The following is an 18,085-nucleotide window of genomic DNA, read 5'->3' as shown; positions in this document are numbered from 1 at the left end:
ATTTTGGAAAATCTTAAATTATTTTTAAAAAAAGCTCAAATAAACATTGTTTTAGATCTATAAAAACGGAATAGTCAAGACATTTAATCCATTTATAAAAAATAAAAATAATCAAGTTGACATTAACACGGCCCGCGAACCAACCCGAGTCTGACAGTATTAAATAAATACTAAATCTAAAATGTAAATAAACCTATCATGTACCATGTATTCGAAACTTATAGTCAATCATACTGGTAAAAATTCCCCAATACCTTAAAAAAAAAGATAATTTAAAAGCTACACACACTCAGAAAAAGCTAGCATCCTCTAACAGGGCGTGAGGACACAGCGGGGAAAAAGATCCGGTAGAATCCACAGCCATCAGTGGATGTGGTTGTGTCAAACATGGAAGTGTCAAACAGTACCCACTCACCATGCCGACTATATGTGTGTGTATGTGCGTGTAAAAGGGCGGAATGCGCACAGTTTGAGTCCGTAGGCGGCTGTCACCTCTAAACAGGAAAGTTTCCACATGACGGGCCCAGGCGATGACAGTCGGGCTACTGCCACTGGGCAGGTTAGAGTCGGCAGCCGCCCCCTCGCCACTCTCTTTCCCTCCACCCCCCCAACGACTGCTTTCCCCACCCACTATATGTTGTGACCGCTTGTGACAAGACTCCCAGGTTGTTGCTGTTTTCTACATGTTTGTTTATTAGCTCTCTGCATGCACTTGTGTCCAAATATGGGGAGTTATTTATTAGTATGTTAGTTATTTTTTGAGGGTGTTAGGGGGGGAAAATGGGTTTGCTTTTTGGCAATATTTTTAAATTGACGATACTGGTTTCAATTAATATTTTAGGGTTGTGTTAATTTTTCAACAGTATTTAGATATTAAACAGTACTTAGATGTTAAACAGTACTTAGATATTTAACAGTACTTAGATATTTAACAGTACTTAGATGTTTAACAGTACTTAGATGTTTAACAGTACTTAGATATTAAACAGTACTTACATATTAAACAGTACTTACATATTAAACAGTACTTGGATATTAAACAGTACTTGGATATTAAACACTACTTAGATGATAAACAGTACTTAGATGATAAACACTACTTAGATATTAAACTCTCTCAAGAATATAATTTTGAGAGATGTTTATTTGAGCTTTTTTTAAAATATATTTTTAGATTTTACTAAATGATTTTTGAACTAAAAACACAGAAAAAGATGATAAAAATGAGAATTATTAATTTAAAAGGGGGAAAATCAGGAAATTTAATATACATCTATACTCTTCATTTAAATTTGATCCTAAAACAGTCGGCACTCATGATTTACTCTCCCGGGCCACACAAAATGATGCGGTGGGCCAGATTTGGCCCCCGGGCCGCAACTCTGACACATGTGGGTTATGTGAGTCAATATTTTAGGGTTGTGTTAATGTTTTGGCGTAATTGTGGAACCATAATGCTACAAATAACACAAATTGTGGTAGGGTTTCCAAAACCTTTGGAATTTTACAGTTTGCTTTATCATGAACCGCAACTAGATGAAGACAAAACATTTAAAAATGACTAAAATCGGACTAATAAGTATTTTATAAGATTAAAACTTTAGGGGCTTCCAAAAACAACACTCACTGCCAGATAGCTATTGGTCTACCACATTTAATATCATCACCTGAGTCTGATTACTCGCCTATAAATCACATTTCTGACATCTACTAACCATGAAATACACAACATTCAGTCTCTCTAGATTGCAATAATATATATATATATATATATATATATATATATATATATATATATATATATATATATATATATATATATATATATATATATATATATATATATATATATATATATATATATATATATATATATATATATATATATATATATATATATTTTATTATTTTTTTTTTTTAATTAACAAACCAACACCAACATTTATCCCATACATGCAATCCTCCTGATATTGCTCTTTAATTTCCCTACAAATTTATAAAATAATAGATAATACTGTTAGACTGTCCTCACCCTGACTTTTACTATGATAGGAAGGTTAAGTTGGCACTGTATTAGATTTATGCTGCCTTTCAAGCATCCTTCATTTCCACTTACTGGGTATGGCAATCCCTAGCCAGTCTATAAAAATCCCACGGCTTACTTTTCTTTAATTAAATGCCACTCGTAACGCTCCCGATGCACCCTGTATTTCTGTAGCCGTAGCCGATGTCTTTACCAGCAAAGAGCTACCTTTTAATACAGTGCCGCCGTCTAGCTTAGCTGCTCCAGGGGACAGACCAACCAGGCATTCATCTTAACAAGGTCACACCATTTGATTTTTTAATATAACGGTCAATGCTGAAGCCCCGCATTCCTCCTTTGAAATATTAGCACTGATTACTGATGTGGAGGCTACCCCACCTCACCCCGCCTTGCTTCTTCTTCATCAGCAGTTCTAGGGTATGCCGACTAATGTCTGTGCTTAGACCTGCTCCCACTCACTGCCAGAGGCAGTCCAGAAGTCTGCTTTATAGTCCCACTTTATGGCATTCATTATGCTCACTTAACGGGCACTGTAATTCTTTCCTGTGGGTCTGAGAAATGAGCCGATTAACTATTAGGTCTAAATGTGGCTTGCTGGAGACTTTGGTCGTTTTGTTTTTGGATATGTCCCCGCCTTTGGTCCTTCTAAGGGCCTGCCTGGTCCATGATTTAAAATAATAAATAATCGGGATGTTTTTCTGCTGATTTTTATCAATGACAAATGGCATAAGTACCTTTTGCGGTTGCTAACCAAGGGTAAGAGACTCGGGTTGGTTCGCGGGCTGTGTTAACGTCAACTTGATTTCATGTGGGCCGGACCATTTTAGATATAATATTTAGGGTTTTTTTTTATAAATGGATTAAAAGAACTGGTTTAAAAACCTTGGATATTCAGTTTTTTATACGTCTAAAACAATACTTGTTTGAGTTTTTTTTATATATATTTTTAGATTTTGCAAAATGATTTTTGAACTAAAAACACAGAAAAAAATGATAAACAATTACAGTCATTGATTTAAAAGGGAAAATCAGGAAATTTAATATACATCTATACTCTTCATTGTAATTTGATCCTAAAAGAGAAAGTCGGCACTCATGATTTACTTTCCCGGGCCACACAAAATGATGCGGTGGGCCAGATTTGGCCCCCGGGCCGCCACTTTGACACATGTGCAGTCTATGCATTGGCGTTTTGGTTTTTAATGGTGGATTTGTTTTGATTTTGTTTTTGGAATTTTATCTGAGGATGAGTTTGGAAAATCTACTTCAAGTGTACATTGGAGAATCTCAACCCAACGGCGCTGTTAAACACAGAAACTTAAGAGTGCTGTTGTCATAGAACAAGTCTTTGAATGCCAGACCACAGAGCAGATTAAATGAAGATTGATTTTATCTATTGAGTTTTTTTATGAGAAAGCATGAAGATCATGTGCCCAAATAAATCCCAAAATAAGACACTTCGTCATAGAGGCCACAGGGTTGAAATGGGGAGGAATAATGTGTGGTTTACATAGTCTGAAAATTACAGTAGTCCTCACACATGAAAGCAAAAATTGGTAAACCTCAAATATGGAGAGGCCTGCTTGTGGAAAAGTACTTGTCTTGTCTTTGCCAAGTTTTCCTAGAAATATTTTTTACTGGATTAGATAACATGGAATTATCATCAACAACACGAGGAAAAATTAATAGCGACAAAATTCCCAGTAATGTATTATGTTTCTTTAAATATTAGATCATAGTATTATTACACAACCTAATATCAATCCCTCCATGAGAGACCATTGGATTTTTATTTTTTAAATGGCCACTGTCATATCAAACGTTGATTATAAATCAGACTACCATGACCTTATAAAACGTGGTTGACCTTTCGGATGAGGAGACAGAATAGGGCACACACCATTAAGTCCACATATGCTATACATATTTAGATATTTGCATGTAGTAAAATCTGCGTTTTGATTGAGGCCTGAATCATTTAATTATAAAGAACTACAAATATGTACCACATAAAAGTTACAATCTTCGCTTTTCAAATGATTTATTGCGACAATGCTATATCAAAATTTCCTAACCCAGGGGTGGGCAAACTTTTCGGCCCGAGGGGAGGCCATATTGACTTTAAAAATTTGACAGATGGGCGGGGTCAGTACAAGATACGATACATATAGAAAAGTGCATCCGTTAACAGTACATATGAAACATAAACAGAAAAAAAGGACTAAAGTATTAACATACTCATCACTCATCATTCAAGTAAAAAGTATAAAGTACAAAGTCAAGTAAAAAGGAATGTATTAAGAAATATTAAAATGTCATTTAAAAAAAGATAGAGGAGCTGTAAAACACGAAAAATAAATAAGAGTGGAAAAAGCTACTGCTTCCATGTGACGGCGCCATCTTGGGAAAACAGAAACAAAAAACAACAAAAAAGAAATAAAGAAAATATAAAAAAAACATTATTTGGACAACATCGGCGGGCCGGATTTAAAAGCCCAAACGGGCCGTATGTGGCCCGCGGGCCGTAGTTTGCCCACATCTGCCCTAACCTCTACAATTAGTTTTGTATATATGATAAATATTGAGGAAATCCTGTGTAATGTTCTAAATATGCAACTCACCCACATTACTGACGTTAAAACTTAAGTGTTGGAACTGGTCAACGTCTGTTGGCAGTTGTTGTTTGAAGAGGCCCACTTCAGGTCCCCTTTTGTGAGTCCAGATGTTTATGCGCCTATTTATATAGCTTGTAAAAAGCAGGAGGCTTAATGATGATGAGATGGTACCGTGGTGACATTTGAGCAATGTTTTACAAAAGATATGCCATATGCTTAATGTGATTTAGAGGCTGCATTTGGGGTTGGGGACTTTGAGAGGGGAGGTTACCAAATTGAAATGCAAATCCTAACATTTTTGGAATTCATTATGCTTGACATAGCCCAATAGAAAAGGGAACAACAAAATGAAATGACATTGTTGAAGTGGGTGGGGCGTGAGGGGTGATGGTGAGCTCTCATCTCGTTCAGATTCCTTTCATTGAAAGCTATCACAAAGAATGATTTTGACCCTCTGACTTTGTTGATTATCGTGCAAGGTCTGCTTTCCTTTCTATGATTTCGCCTTTAAAATGATGAAGGCCAGCCAACTGTTGGGAGAAAAGAGTTGGTTTTTTTTCCACAGAAAGTGTTTGATTCTTGTTAAATTGTTAAAGAACCCTTTTGACGTTTATTATAACCAAGTATAAATCCAACATGGCATTGCTATTTGCCCTTTGTCTTGCTATTGTGGTATTTTGTGTGTTAAATCGGAGTTTCAGGACATTTTTGTGAGGTAAAATACTGTGTTTTCAATGTTTCAATGAACATTGGACTTCAACATTTGTTTGTTATCTTGGACTATTTACTTCATGTTGGATTTAAGCGAAACTAGGTTTAGTAATATCTGATTTGTACCTTGTACTTTATCGTACTGACCTCAAATATACTTTAGTTACTGTTTGTATAGTTGTACTACATTGTGGTATTTTTCCATGGAATTGTGAATTTCGAGAGACTTTTTATTAGTTATTTATTTTTCATAAATTTTCAATAGTTAAAAAAAAAGACTTTTACATTGTCGTAATAGAGTATTTTTTGTAGATTTTTTTGGAAAAGGAATTAATTTAGTACAATTTGTGGAAATAGTAGTAACACAGTCTGAATACTTTCTAGATGCACAGTAAATTGAGTTTGAAACCTCCTGCCTTAGATGCAAGTGTAATATGGTTAATATGCATTCCTGTAATTGTTTCCTTGCATTATTAATTGCATACAAATATCCCTCCAGGAGGATATAAGCAGAATAAGAAATTAGTCACCGCTAATAATGATCACAGTTGAAAAGCCTTTTTTAAAACCTGTACACTCCCCTTCTCGTTCTATTGAAGTTCTTTTCTGAGCCTGCATTAATTAGAACAAATATTTGTTTATTCTAAGAAAGTGTTTGCGTGTGTGTGCGAGATTAAATATTAGCTTGAATATCATTAACATCTATTAGAAAACAGATATTTCTGTTACAACAAGCTCACTCACATTTGCCTGCACTGAAGAATTGGTTTCTTTTCACAACTTAAGTCCATACATTTTGTACCGTATTTTTACGACTATAAGGCGCACCCTCAATGAATGACATCTTTTTCCATATATAAGGCGCACTGTATTATAAGGCGCACTGTCTATTTTGGAGAAAAATTAATACTTTTAAGTGCGCCTTATAGTCGTGAAAATAGAGTAATTGCTATTGACTTCCAGGTATGAAGCACTCTCTACACAGTCACCTCTAGAGCCAGCCATTGTTGATGTTTTGGATTTTTTTTCGAAAATCTTGCAGTGGGGGAGGAGCTATATGATGGAAGATTTTGTACACTAAGATGACATCTGCATATTTAACAGTATTGTTTCAGTTCAGGCGTTTGTGTTTTTTTAATATCCGACAGTGGTGGTTTTTGGTTTTCTGTTTTTTCCATATATAAGGCGCACTGGATTATAAGGCGCACTGTCTATTTATGAGAAAATTTAAGACTTCTAAGTGCGCCTTATAGTCGTGAAAATACGGTAATCCCATTTCATTATAGGTAACCGAAAGTGACCAATCACATCTGAGAGGATTTAACAAGCTCTACTTTTCCTTCTTGTTTTTATCATGTTGACCCATAATGGTACATGCCGTGTTTCTTTCTTCTCTAGTAGAAAAAATCTGAATGGATCATGCATAGTTAAATAGGCAACAATTCTCTGTGTGCCCATGGTACATTATTTATGAACATTTCAAGGGCATTTTATCCTGGGCCTTCTTCAAATTTCTCCCCATGATTATTGTCTCAGCACAAGGCTGAAGCCTCAGTAGCCCAAGATTGCTACCATTAAACCCAGGGTGCCATCTGATGGAGTTATCAAAGTAGATATGTGGCACATTTCATGGCGTTTGAAATATTCTCTTGTCGTAAACCTCTCTCGGGAGTAACATGGAGCGCTTTGTCTTACAAATTTCTTTCAAATTGGTTTTCTGATATCACACAGTGTCATATCTGCATATAACTTAGTGTTAATACACTACTGGTAAAAGCCCCGTGTCCCTTTCTGATCATTTTGAGTTAAATACATAAAGGTCTTGAATTTACAAAGTAGTATACTACAATTATGACCACTTATCAATATGTATTTTGCGCCAACTGTAGTGAAAATTAATAATTGGGAATATTTCATGAGTTTTCTGCAATTAAGTGTGAGCATGACGCCACTTTATTCATTTATTTGTAAATATCGTATTTTCACGACTATACGGCGCATCATATTTTTAGCCGCAGTGTCAATAACGAGTGCTATTTCTGTATTTTATACACACAAAGGACGCACCATTTTTTTAGACGCAGCCAGGCATAGCATATATATATATATATTATATATTGATGAATATCTTGAACCGCAATAGCGCTAGCTATGGAAGCAGCCCCAGACGCCATTTCTGGTGCGCAGTGACTGCTGGGATACATAGTTCTTTATTCAATACACCCAGTATGACGGCGAACACACTAATTTGGTGCTACATGCACCAAATGCACGCTAGAAACATGTTTTTAAAAAGGCAAAAGAAGCCAAACTGAGTTCCGTTGTACTTTATTTAGCCATTTTACAATGTATTTACATCATAATCACCCACAAATCTATCAAAGTCCTCATTTTCTGTGTCCAAATTGAACAAAAGGTAAGACTTTTATGTACGCCTTATAGTCGTGAAAATACAGTACTTCAGAAATATACTGAGTGTGTTTTATCGTCAAGACATTGCAGTCCGCTATTGGCACTGGTATGTTTTTCCATCACTACAACTAGAAACACTTGATTCAATGTTTATGGTCCCCATAAACTGTTGCATTATTAAAATGTTTCTCACAGGCATTGATATGATTTTTTTATTCATTTTGTCCAATCATCATTCCGAAGGGAAAGGTTTTTTTTTCACCAGGCACTGATAGACTGGAAGATGAAAAAAAAGCCAAAGAAAAGCATGTGTGGCTTCGGTTTGGCTTCAAAAATCTGCATCTCATTCTTCGGGTTGGCATCCGAATAGTGCCTTACAATGCGAGAATGGGGGGGGTGTTAAAGTCAAACATCAAGGCTAGTGACTAGTGGGAGCGGTTGCCATGGAAACGCATACCTCGCACTGGGGTTTATGGGCTGCATCCTATCACGTGCTATCAAGAATTACCATAAATCTTCTGGCTGTGAGGGCGGTAGTTAAGGTGCACCTCGGTGGTGAATGACAATGTGTTGGTCTTCAAATATCTGCAGACACGGAAATTGCTTTCACATTTAGTTTGTTACAATAGAATAGGACAAAATGCTTCTAATGCCTATTGCTTTTATGCGTACCAAAAAAGCCAGAGAAAAAGGTTATTTTCTTCTGTTCTGTATTGATGTCACTGTCAAGATAAATGCTTGTAAACCCAAACTTAGTGGCAAACAACACATGAAAATGTGTTACATTTATGTCAGCTAATCTTTGAAGGCCTGTCATCATGTTTATTGCATTTAGCTGTCACGCAGCCGTCAAAAAGTCTACCGAGAGAATTATCTCCAAGCATGACAGTACACCTCGGCAATTTCCTTAAATGGCGTCTTCTAAAATCCCCTTTTTTTTTCTCTTCACCTCTGGCAAGATGCGATGTCGCTTCAGGGCGTTATCAGATGTGTTTGAGCCTCATGACCCCTTCGTGAGTGCAGATATCGACTGACCTTTTCTACATGACTCCTTGATATTAGCGCACTCATCCTGTCTTATTACCAAAGGGGGACATTTCACAGAGTATTAGGCTTAATAAATGACTTTTCTTCTACCACCATCCTTCTTTTCTCTTTCTTATCCTTTCCCCTTCCTTCTTTAGCTTCCCTTTTTTGCTCCCAAGCCCATAACCCAAACTCCCTAGTGGCCCAGCCTCTATAATCGCATCAGTTCACAGCCCTCTTATTCTAGCAGAATTGCTTAATTGGTATGTGTTCTACATAACTGTTGAAGTATTAGACTCACAAATGAAGGTTAGAACCTCAGTGCTTGTAATCGACTGAAAGAAATTGATTTGTGCTCAGCTGCCCTTCTGGGACAAGACTTTATGGTTCTCTAAAGAAATGAAGCTTTTATAATTGTGTTCTCTCCCCATCTAGCCACCCAGCCAGTCTGCCAGCTAGCTAGTCAAAAACCCCCACCCTACCCTTTTCTGTCTTTTTCTCATTTCCAACGATTGTTTTGTTGACATTCATCAAAAAGCAAGACACTAGCAACGTGAAGGTTATGTCTGGGTTTTCATGGTACGATGCACTTATACACACTCCGTGTAAATTCAGACCTACTGAGCAGTGAATATGTATTTTCATCACTTGTACCTCAGTGGAAATCTAATACATGGAACCCAAAGAATGGGTCAATAGCAATCTGATTGCACAATTGTAAAGATGAGAAGAGGCAAATATCAATAAGTCGTCTTAAGAGTGATTTCCTCGCATTATGGGACTTTGAAATCAATATTTTTATGTCTGTGATTAACTAAAGCCTTGTCATGGTTATGGGTTTTGCAATTGAGCTGGTTGTAGTAAAAGTCTTTGACAATAAACAAAAAGATGACTAATTTTACTAGGAAAGGAATAACAACTAAGGGGAAAGTCCCTTAGAAAAAGTCTGGAATTTGCCAGGTTTCAAATGTTCATTTACATCAATTCTAAGTTATTTTTTCACATAATAAACATGTGGAATTGCATTGCAAAGGTATCAAGACATCTAACCTCCCTTACCCTTTGTTCTTTTGAATCAAATATTACATTTCATGTAAACCCAAAGTGAACTTTCATGTATTTTAACAACACCACACCTCACATTTAACCTCCAAATAGACCTAGTGAATTAACCGTGCATCTTTAGTATTAGTATTCAAAAGCTGAATTTTGCTTGGATCCAGGGTAGGATTATCCAGGCTCTTAACGCCTTAGCTAAGCTGGTTAACACCTGTTTTTATTGACAGGAAACCCATCCTTAGGGCTTCATCTTCTTTGGTGTTAAGATCCTCTCTTGCTCATTCTAGTAGGCCTTTGCCTTGCGTTCAACACAAATGACTGGTTTTCCCACAATAAACAGGTCAACAGCCTTCATCTCTAAATCCAGATTCAAACCAATACATATCTTATAACTTATTCCTGGCATACCTCTTTTACTTATAGGTCTGATTTGATTCCACCTTTATCTAATTTTGTAAAACACAATACCCAAAATTATCTTTTCCACCAGGTGAACCCCAATGGTTAACTGTTTGTCTGAATCGTATTGTTACATAACGTTTTAATAGCTGTGATGTCAATTTGAGACCAGATTTTGAGTCCCGCATGCCTAAATTGTTAGGTGGTCATTTAATTAAACTACATACTTGCAATAATTACAAAGCAGGGGGTGAGGAACCAATTATTTAGTCTACTTTGTGTGCATATGCTTGTACGCAAATTCCATGCCAAGTACTGTTCCAATCAAACAAGGGCCTATGAATATATAGTATGTTATTCCATTGGTGATAATGGTAAATAACATTCACTCTAGCAAAAAAAATCATTTTTAAGAGTTAAAAAATGCTAAGTATGAGTTTTCTCACTAAGAAATGTACTTTTTAAATAGGCTGGACTTGTCATTTCTACGTTAGCATTTTGCTCATTAGCGCTTAGCCCTATGAATTAGTTTATTAACTAGAATTCCATATATGCAATAGCTTATTGACAATAATATCAACATTTTTGATTGAGGAATAGTCGTACTTATACAACTTGCAAAAATGCACGATAATTACAATTTGATATCCAAAAATAAGTCACTGGACATTTTAGTGGTGGCTATGGAAGAAAAATAGGAAAAACAAGTGTCTACCTTCATTAGGACAAAAGGCGGGTGAGCAGTAGAGCTTCTGACAAGCCCTTAACGCCTCATTGTCCCTGTTCTCAAGTTTCATGATTTCTCTGGCTCTCATTAAAAGGAGAGTTGTCGCCCGTCACCAGGCGCTAACTCGTTATCTCCTCAACACTTTAAAATGCTGTAATTATTCCAACATTTCTCCTCGCCAGCTGCTAATTGCCGCACATTGCACTTGATCATGAGCTGGCCTTTTGTGGTTTAATTTGTGCAAATATGTTCACTGTTTGGAACCATTGAGCTTGAAAAGTGAGATTGAAGGAGTTTCCACACCCTTTTGCTTGTAACTAAACAGATTTTTTAAATAGATATCATCATAATTTTATCACAGGCAATCTGTATGGATACACTCATACAATAATTTGCTACCCAAATCACATTCTTTTTGTATGGGTATAGTGTAATTTTAGCATTTATACAAACAATAGCCTTTTTTTTCTGTATATAAACACATTTATAATTTGAGAAACAATATACTGCTCTCATCTATATGTTTTTTAATAAATATTCAAGCACGTTTGAAGTCTTAAATACGGTGGTATAACCATGTTGGCATGGCATTTAAAATGGGAATATCATAATTGTTGTTGAATGTTTTATTTGCTGTTATTATTTAAATTAAATTATGATAAAAAAACACCAACCAGAATACTGTAGAGGCGTTCCGTAAAAATACTGTAAAGGCGTTCCGTAAAAATACTGTAATGGCGTTCCGTAAAAATACTGTAAAGGCGTTCCGTAAAAATACTGTAAAGACATTCCGTGAAAAATACTGTAAAGGCGTTCTGTAAAAATACTGTAAAGGTGTTCCGTAAAAATATTGCAAAAGTGTTCCGTAAAAATACTGCAAAAAGGCGTTCCGTAAAAGTACTGTAAAGGCGTTCTGTAAAAATACTGTAAAGGCGTTCCTTAAAATTACCGTAAAGGTGTTCCGTAAAATACTGTAAAGGCATTCCGTAAAAATACTGTGAAGACATTCCTTAAAAATACTGTAGAAGTGTTCCGTAAAAATACTGTAAATGTATTCCGTAAAATTACTGTAAGCGGGTTTTTTTTTGTTGTCCAAACTGAAGCTTAAATGCAAAAGTCGTTGGAGTCAATTGTTGCTCTCCGTCTTTCTGTGTTGATCTCTTCAGCCAAAAGCCAATAAGCAGCCTGTGGTTTTTTGATACTGGATAAATTGAGGTTGAGTCTAGTCCTGCGATTTGAGGTTAAATTGACTCAATAAATATATATTAGTACAATATGATCTACCCTTGAGGGGATTCCAAAATTGCATAGCTTCCAAACTTGTATACCGCAGATATTTATTTAACAATTTCTCTGTCTGCATCCTGTATTTCATTCTCTGGGGATTACAGCAAACGACACGGTAAAATTCCAGGACAGGGTCCCAGGAGTATTATAAAAAAAAAAAAAAAAATCTGTTTTCAGTTGTTCTGGTTTCTGTTTCGGTCAGAGGATATAGTGGATTTAGGTGTGTGTGTGTGTTTAAAATTTGCAGAAATACAGAAGAATAAAATCTATTGTCACGTTCCGGTAGATTTTAAATCTGTTCTTTTATCTGCAAGCCTTGAAGAGTCAACGTGGTAAATCTTTTAAAACAGCGAGAAGCCAGTTTAGAGCTACTGTTAGGCAAAGAGATGACTTTTATCAAAGAAAATAGCTATGAACAACTCATACAAGGCCGGTCAGCTATTGTCAATGAAAAGCTGACCTATTATTGGTTCACAAACTATGTTTCTATGGAATGTCTTAACATTTTCATAGTCCAATTTCATACTAGACAAGGTTAGAGCACTGACACTTTTCCTTGAATGGCTTGGAATGCACAAATATACAGGATTAAATAAGGAAGAAGAAAAATGACGAAATTTAAGCTAAGTTCGTACTTCTGGTAGGTCAAGAAGCCCTGTTGCTAACATCCCATGATTTTGAACTTGCATTGCCTTTTCCATTTAAAAGATCAGAGGCTTTTTTAATCTTACTAGAAACATGTTATCTGTATATCAGTAGAAAAAAAACTTTAAACTCGAGCCAAATCTGGACCTAGAGTTCTTTATTTGTTTCTTATCACTAAGTCAAAGATAGCAATAATGTCAGCTGATAAGTAAAGGAGAAATAAACACAGCACATGCATTCATCTTAAGTATTAAATTGAGTGCTTGATTCATTTCCATGCTCGTGTTGCTTCTGATTTTACCGGTATTATTAACAAGACTAGCTTCAGTGTTCACGCTCAAACTTGATTGGGCACGGATTCAGCAAAAGAAAAAAAAATGTTGGCCTGTGACGAATGTTATACATGAGAAAGATGCTGGAACGCAATTTAAAATGTCCCCTTTTTTACAAGCTCAATGAAAAACGCACCATTTGTTCTTCACTAGAGTTTCAGAGAAAGACGGCAAGATAAATGAGGGAACGTGTCATCTGTTTTTTATTAGATTGTTAAAGATAAATCTAATTTTATTTTGAGCTAATGCAAGGAACACTATCTGCCATTGACCGAGAGTGTCTTATGACTAACTTGACGTACTGTGCTCAGCAGTCTTGTGGTTTTTAGTCGGCTGATTCAGTTCAGACAGCAAGCCGACTTGAAGAAACAGGTGAAGCATTTTAGCTTATGAATTGAAACAGTCAACATTATTGTTAAATATAATCAATAGGCGATGCTATAATACGCATGAACATCAAGCAAGTACAATGCTACTTTTGATTTTGTGTATTCAGTTGTACTACTGTATTCATTAACTATTGTCAGCACTTTTTTACACGGATGATTTTTGCAGTGCTTTCACCTATGGCAAGGGTGTCAGACTCGGGTTGGTTCGCGAGCCACATTAATGTAATAGATATAATATTTAGATTTTTTTTTTATAAATGATTAAAAGAACTGGATTAAAATCCCTGAATATTCAGTTTTTTTATAGATCTAAAACAATGTTTATTTTAGCTTTTTTATATATATTTTTAGATTTTACAAAATGATTTTTGAACTAAAAACATTGAAAAAAATCATTAAAAAATTACAATTATTGATTTAAAAGGTGAAAAATCAGGAAATTTAATATACATCAATACTCTTCATTTTAATTTCATCCTAAAACAGAAATTTGGCACTCATGATTTACTTTCTCGGGCCGTACAAAATGATGCGGCGGGCCAGATTTGGCCCCCGGGCCTCCACTTTGACAACCTATGGTTAAAAAGAACAAAAACAATGCAAGTAGCCCTAAGTAAGTTTCTTCCACAGAGTGTCCACATACACCCTTAGAAATAGGTTGACCAAAAGGTTTTTGGAGTAGAGCTGCTACTTCTCTAAATGGACAGGATGAGGTGGCCTGGGGATTTAATTAGAATACCTGCTGGGCTCATCTTTCGTGTTGTGTTCCTGGCACCTCCTACTGGGAGAAGGTCTTAGGGTCGGTCCAGTACACGCTGGGGAGACTATGTCTCTAGGCTGGCCTGGGAACGTGTCGGGATCCCCTTGGAACAGCTGGACAAAGTGGTTGGGGAGAGGAAAATCTGGGATTCCCTGCTGAGGCTGCTGCCCTCATGACCCGACCTCAGTTAAGCAGGAGAAGATGGGAGGGATTGTCTTCTGATTTTTCAATTCTTTATTTTTAGGGTGGGGGGCATTTCAAATGAATACTACACTTCAGAAAACTTGGCCTTCTTTGTCGTTATGAGTTTAAAAACTGTGCTAATTCATCGACATCTAATTGATTGGATTTATCCCAGCATCCTTCTTCTGTAGTGGTTGAGTTGTGCATTCATCCGACATGTTTGAACTGCAGACAGGATTAAAATAGCTCCAGACTTAATGCACATGCACAGCCAACCCCGTGCTGTTTGTTAAATTCCACGCAGCTGATCGCCAGAGTTCTCCCCTGTGATTCCCTTTTGTTTCCCTGGTTCCTCAACTGCCTCTTCCTTTTGCTGGCACGTCCTCATTTCAAATGAATTAATTGCGTTCTCATTGTCTGGGAGAAACCTCAGAAGGGCTTTGAAAAGAGAAGTTACGTTTAAAGAATAAGAGCGACCAGGGGACCAAAGTGTAGCTCGTCAAGCGTAGGGCGTCACCGCTTACCTTAGAGGCAGAAGTCATCATGACTCTAGTTCAGACATGGGAAATCTACGGCCCGCGGGCCGCATCCGGCCCGTTAGGCTCTTTAATCCGGCCCGCCGACGTTGTCCAATTTTTAAATTTATTTGTTTATTTTTCCCCAAGATGGCGCCGTCACGCGGAAGCCAGTGGCAGTATCTCTGTCCACTCTTATTTGTTTTTTTGTGTGTTTTACAGCCCCTCTATCTTTTTTAAATGACATTTTAATATTTCTTAATACATTCCTTCTTACTTGACTTTGTACTTTATACTTTTTACTTTATTGATGAGTGATGAGTATGTTAATACTTTAGTCCCTTTTTTCTGTTAATGTTTCATGTGTACTGTTAATGGATGCACTTTTTTATATGTATCATATCTTGTCCTGACCCAGGCCATCTGTCAAATTTTCAGAGTCAATGTGGCCCCCGGGCTGAAAAGTTTGCCCACCCTTGTTCTAGTTGTAGTACACTGTATTTTGTGTCATTTCTTTAAAAAGAGCCAGAGGGCTGTACGTTTTTTTTTTAATTCTTAAATGAATTCCAAAGGTAGAAAGGGCAAGGATCTAGTCTTTCAGTCTTTAACCGTGGTCTCAACCCTTTCAATTATGAAGCATTACAAGACTCTTCCCGTGCAATATTCATGCCACGGGAGATCCCTTCTTCAGATGTCTTGGGTTGCTGTTGCTGTAAGTCGAGATAAACACTTGCTGAGGTGTTACAGCTAGACACCTACCTCTATTCATCAATGTCACAGCCCGAGTAGTCAATAATTCAAAGCTGGGCGGTAATGAGCTCCCCACAGGCTGTGTCCCAGAGGAGGGCCTCCCACCCCCTTATGTCGCTGCTGTAATGTAGTTATATCTCATGTCAGCTTTCAAATCAATTACATTTCTATGTGACGGCTGTGTAATTCAAACTTTTTGGTAGGCCAACATAGTGTGAAAACATTTTTTTGCAACTTCGTAATGCAAAAGAAGAAAATGAAAACTTTAAATAATTGCGTTAAAAAAAATGGGTGCTCGGACGTTTGGTCGCCGGACTTTTGGTCGCCGGACTTTTGGTCGCCTGTCTTTTGGTCGCCTGTCTTTTGGTCGCCGGTCTTTTGGTCGCCGGTCTTTTGGTCGCCGGTCTTTTGGTCGCCGGTCTTTTGGTCGCCGGTCTTTTGGTCGCCGGTCTTCTGGTCGCCGGTCTTCTGGTCGCCGGTCTTTTGGTCGCCGGTCTTTTGGTCGCCGGTCTTTTGGTCGCCGGTCTTTTGGTCGCCGGTCTTTTGGTCGCCGGTCTTTTGGTCGCCGGTCTTTTGGTCGCCGGTCTTTTGGTCGCCGGTCTTTTGGTCACCAGTATTTTGGTTGTAGGTTTTTTTTTGTCGATAAGTCTAACTGGCACTCAAGTCATAGGTCATCTTTTTGGCTTACTTTCCTATTTTTTTTCCCTTAAAATTTCTTTCCTATTTATACAGACCTTCGTCCCTCTCCCTGCTCTCTGTCTCAGTATCTTTTATGTTAACAGCCTTTTATTTTCCTGCAGTTGCTGAGCCACTGGGTGCACATCTACAATCTTGCCTTTCATTTCATGCTTGTGGAAATGGATGTTTTACTGCCTTCATTAAAGCATGCAGCAGTCAGTGCCGTGTTTTCCCTCTGAAGTTTAGCTCCATGAACCTCGCCATTAGAGGACATTATAGCCCTAGATTTCAGGACACAGTGGAACATTGTATAATTTGATTAGTGTTATTAATCAAATGGAATTCCGCTTACCATTTCCTTCCCACCTTGGCCCCTCACTACATCTTTTTATTTCTGCTTTCCTATTTCTTCTTTCCCTTCCTTCTTTCTTCTCTCTATCACTCATTCTCAGTGTTAGTTTTATGGTTTACTGTATTAAAATGGTTCCCCATAACGAGTTTTGTAAGACAATCTTCTGAAAACAGTAATATTACTGTTTTAAAAATGTGTTACTTGTATTGCATTTCTAGTAATAATAGTCCTGATACTGACTTTTCTGATCAATTAAATTTTTTTAAAGATATGTTTTGCCAATTCTGATCCAATGTCAGCTATTTTAAAAATAATGCTAAATATAATCTGACCAGTAAATGATAAATCACTGTTCGTATTCAAGTCAAGAAATGTTTTGTTTACGATATTTACACAATCACCGTTTATTCTTAGTAACCTGTTAATGATAGACCTGAAAACATGTGACTACCAGATCAGATCCCAACTTGTAAACAAATATTATATTAAAAAAATAGTCATATTCGATCAAGACATCACTAATTGCTAAGCCTAAAAGATATAATTTCCCCTAAAGGAATTCCATCATTAAGAAAAAATATTTTTCTTATAAAAACACCATTGTTAAAGTAGGAAAAAATAACTAACTATAATTACTTACTATATAAATCAATAAATTCATGTAAGGCACTAGTATTTTTAAAAGTAATATGCAATTTCTAATATGTTACTTTGAATAACAACTGTTCATGATGCAACTATTTCGATTGACAAAATACCTTGGCCTTTTCCTATTAAAAACAATGATTTACCACTTGTTTTTCCTTCCCCCTTTTCCAGCCCCACTTGTCTCTAAGCCATGCACCTCCCTTTCATAGCCAGAGACATAAATCAATTGAGATGAAAGTTCCATAATTGTGCTTGCTAGGAGGGATTTGAGCAAAATTGCGCTATGAATTTTTTAAAGGATTTTTTTTTTTAAATGCGAGCAACCCAACGGGATTTAGGCGGCGTAGGTAGGTGAGGCCACAAGGATTTATGAGCTTAGATTCTTCATTACTGAAGTAATTTTCCTGCAAATGATAGTGTGTGGGACTGGGGCTCCGTTTGAGCCCATCTAATCTTTAGCTTCGCCTGTGATTCCCAGTAATTGATTGTTCACATTAAATTCAAGGGTCAGTACACACTTTAATTTCATTGCAGTGGATACTTTTGTTTGGCT

The 18,085-nt window shown here is 36.8% G+C and overlaps 1 protein-coding gene across 4 annotated transcripts in view; it reads left to right on the top strand.

Annotated features, from left to right (window-relative positions):
- LOC144195333 (autism susceptibility gene 2 protein homolog) overlaps positions 1–18,085 on the top strand; it is a 200,093-nt gene that overhangs the window by 88,612 nt on the left and 93,396 nt on the right. The gene's annotated exons all lie outside the window — the stretch shown is intronic.

Source organism: Stigmatopora nigra, chromosome 4, assembly GCF_051989575.1.
Source record: "Stigmatopora nigra isolate UIUO_SnigA chromosome 4, RoL_Snig_1.1, whole genome shotgun sequence".
NCBI classification, from domain to species: domain Eukaryota; kingdom Metazoa; phylum Chordata; class Actinopteri; order Syngnathiformes; family Syngnathidae; genus Stigmatopora; species Stigmatopora nigra.
Note: the sequence above shows the minus strand (reverse complement) of the source record. Positions and strands in the feature narration are given on the sequence as shown.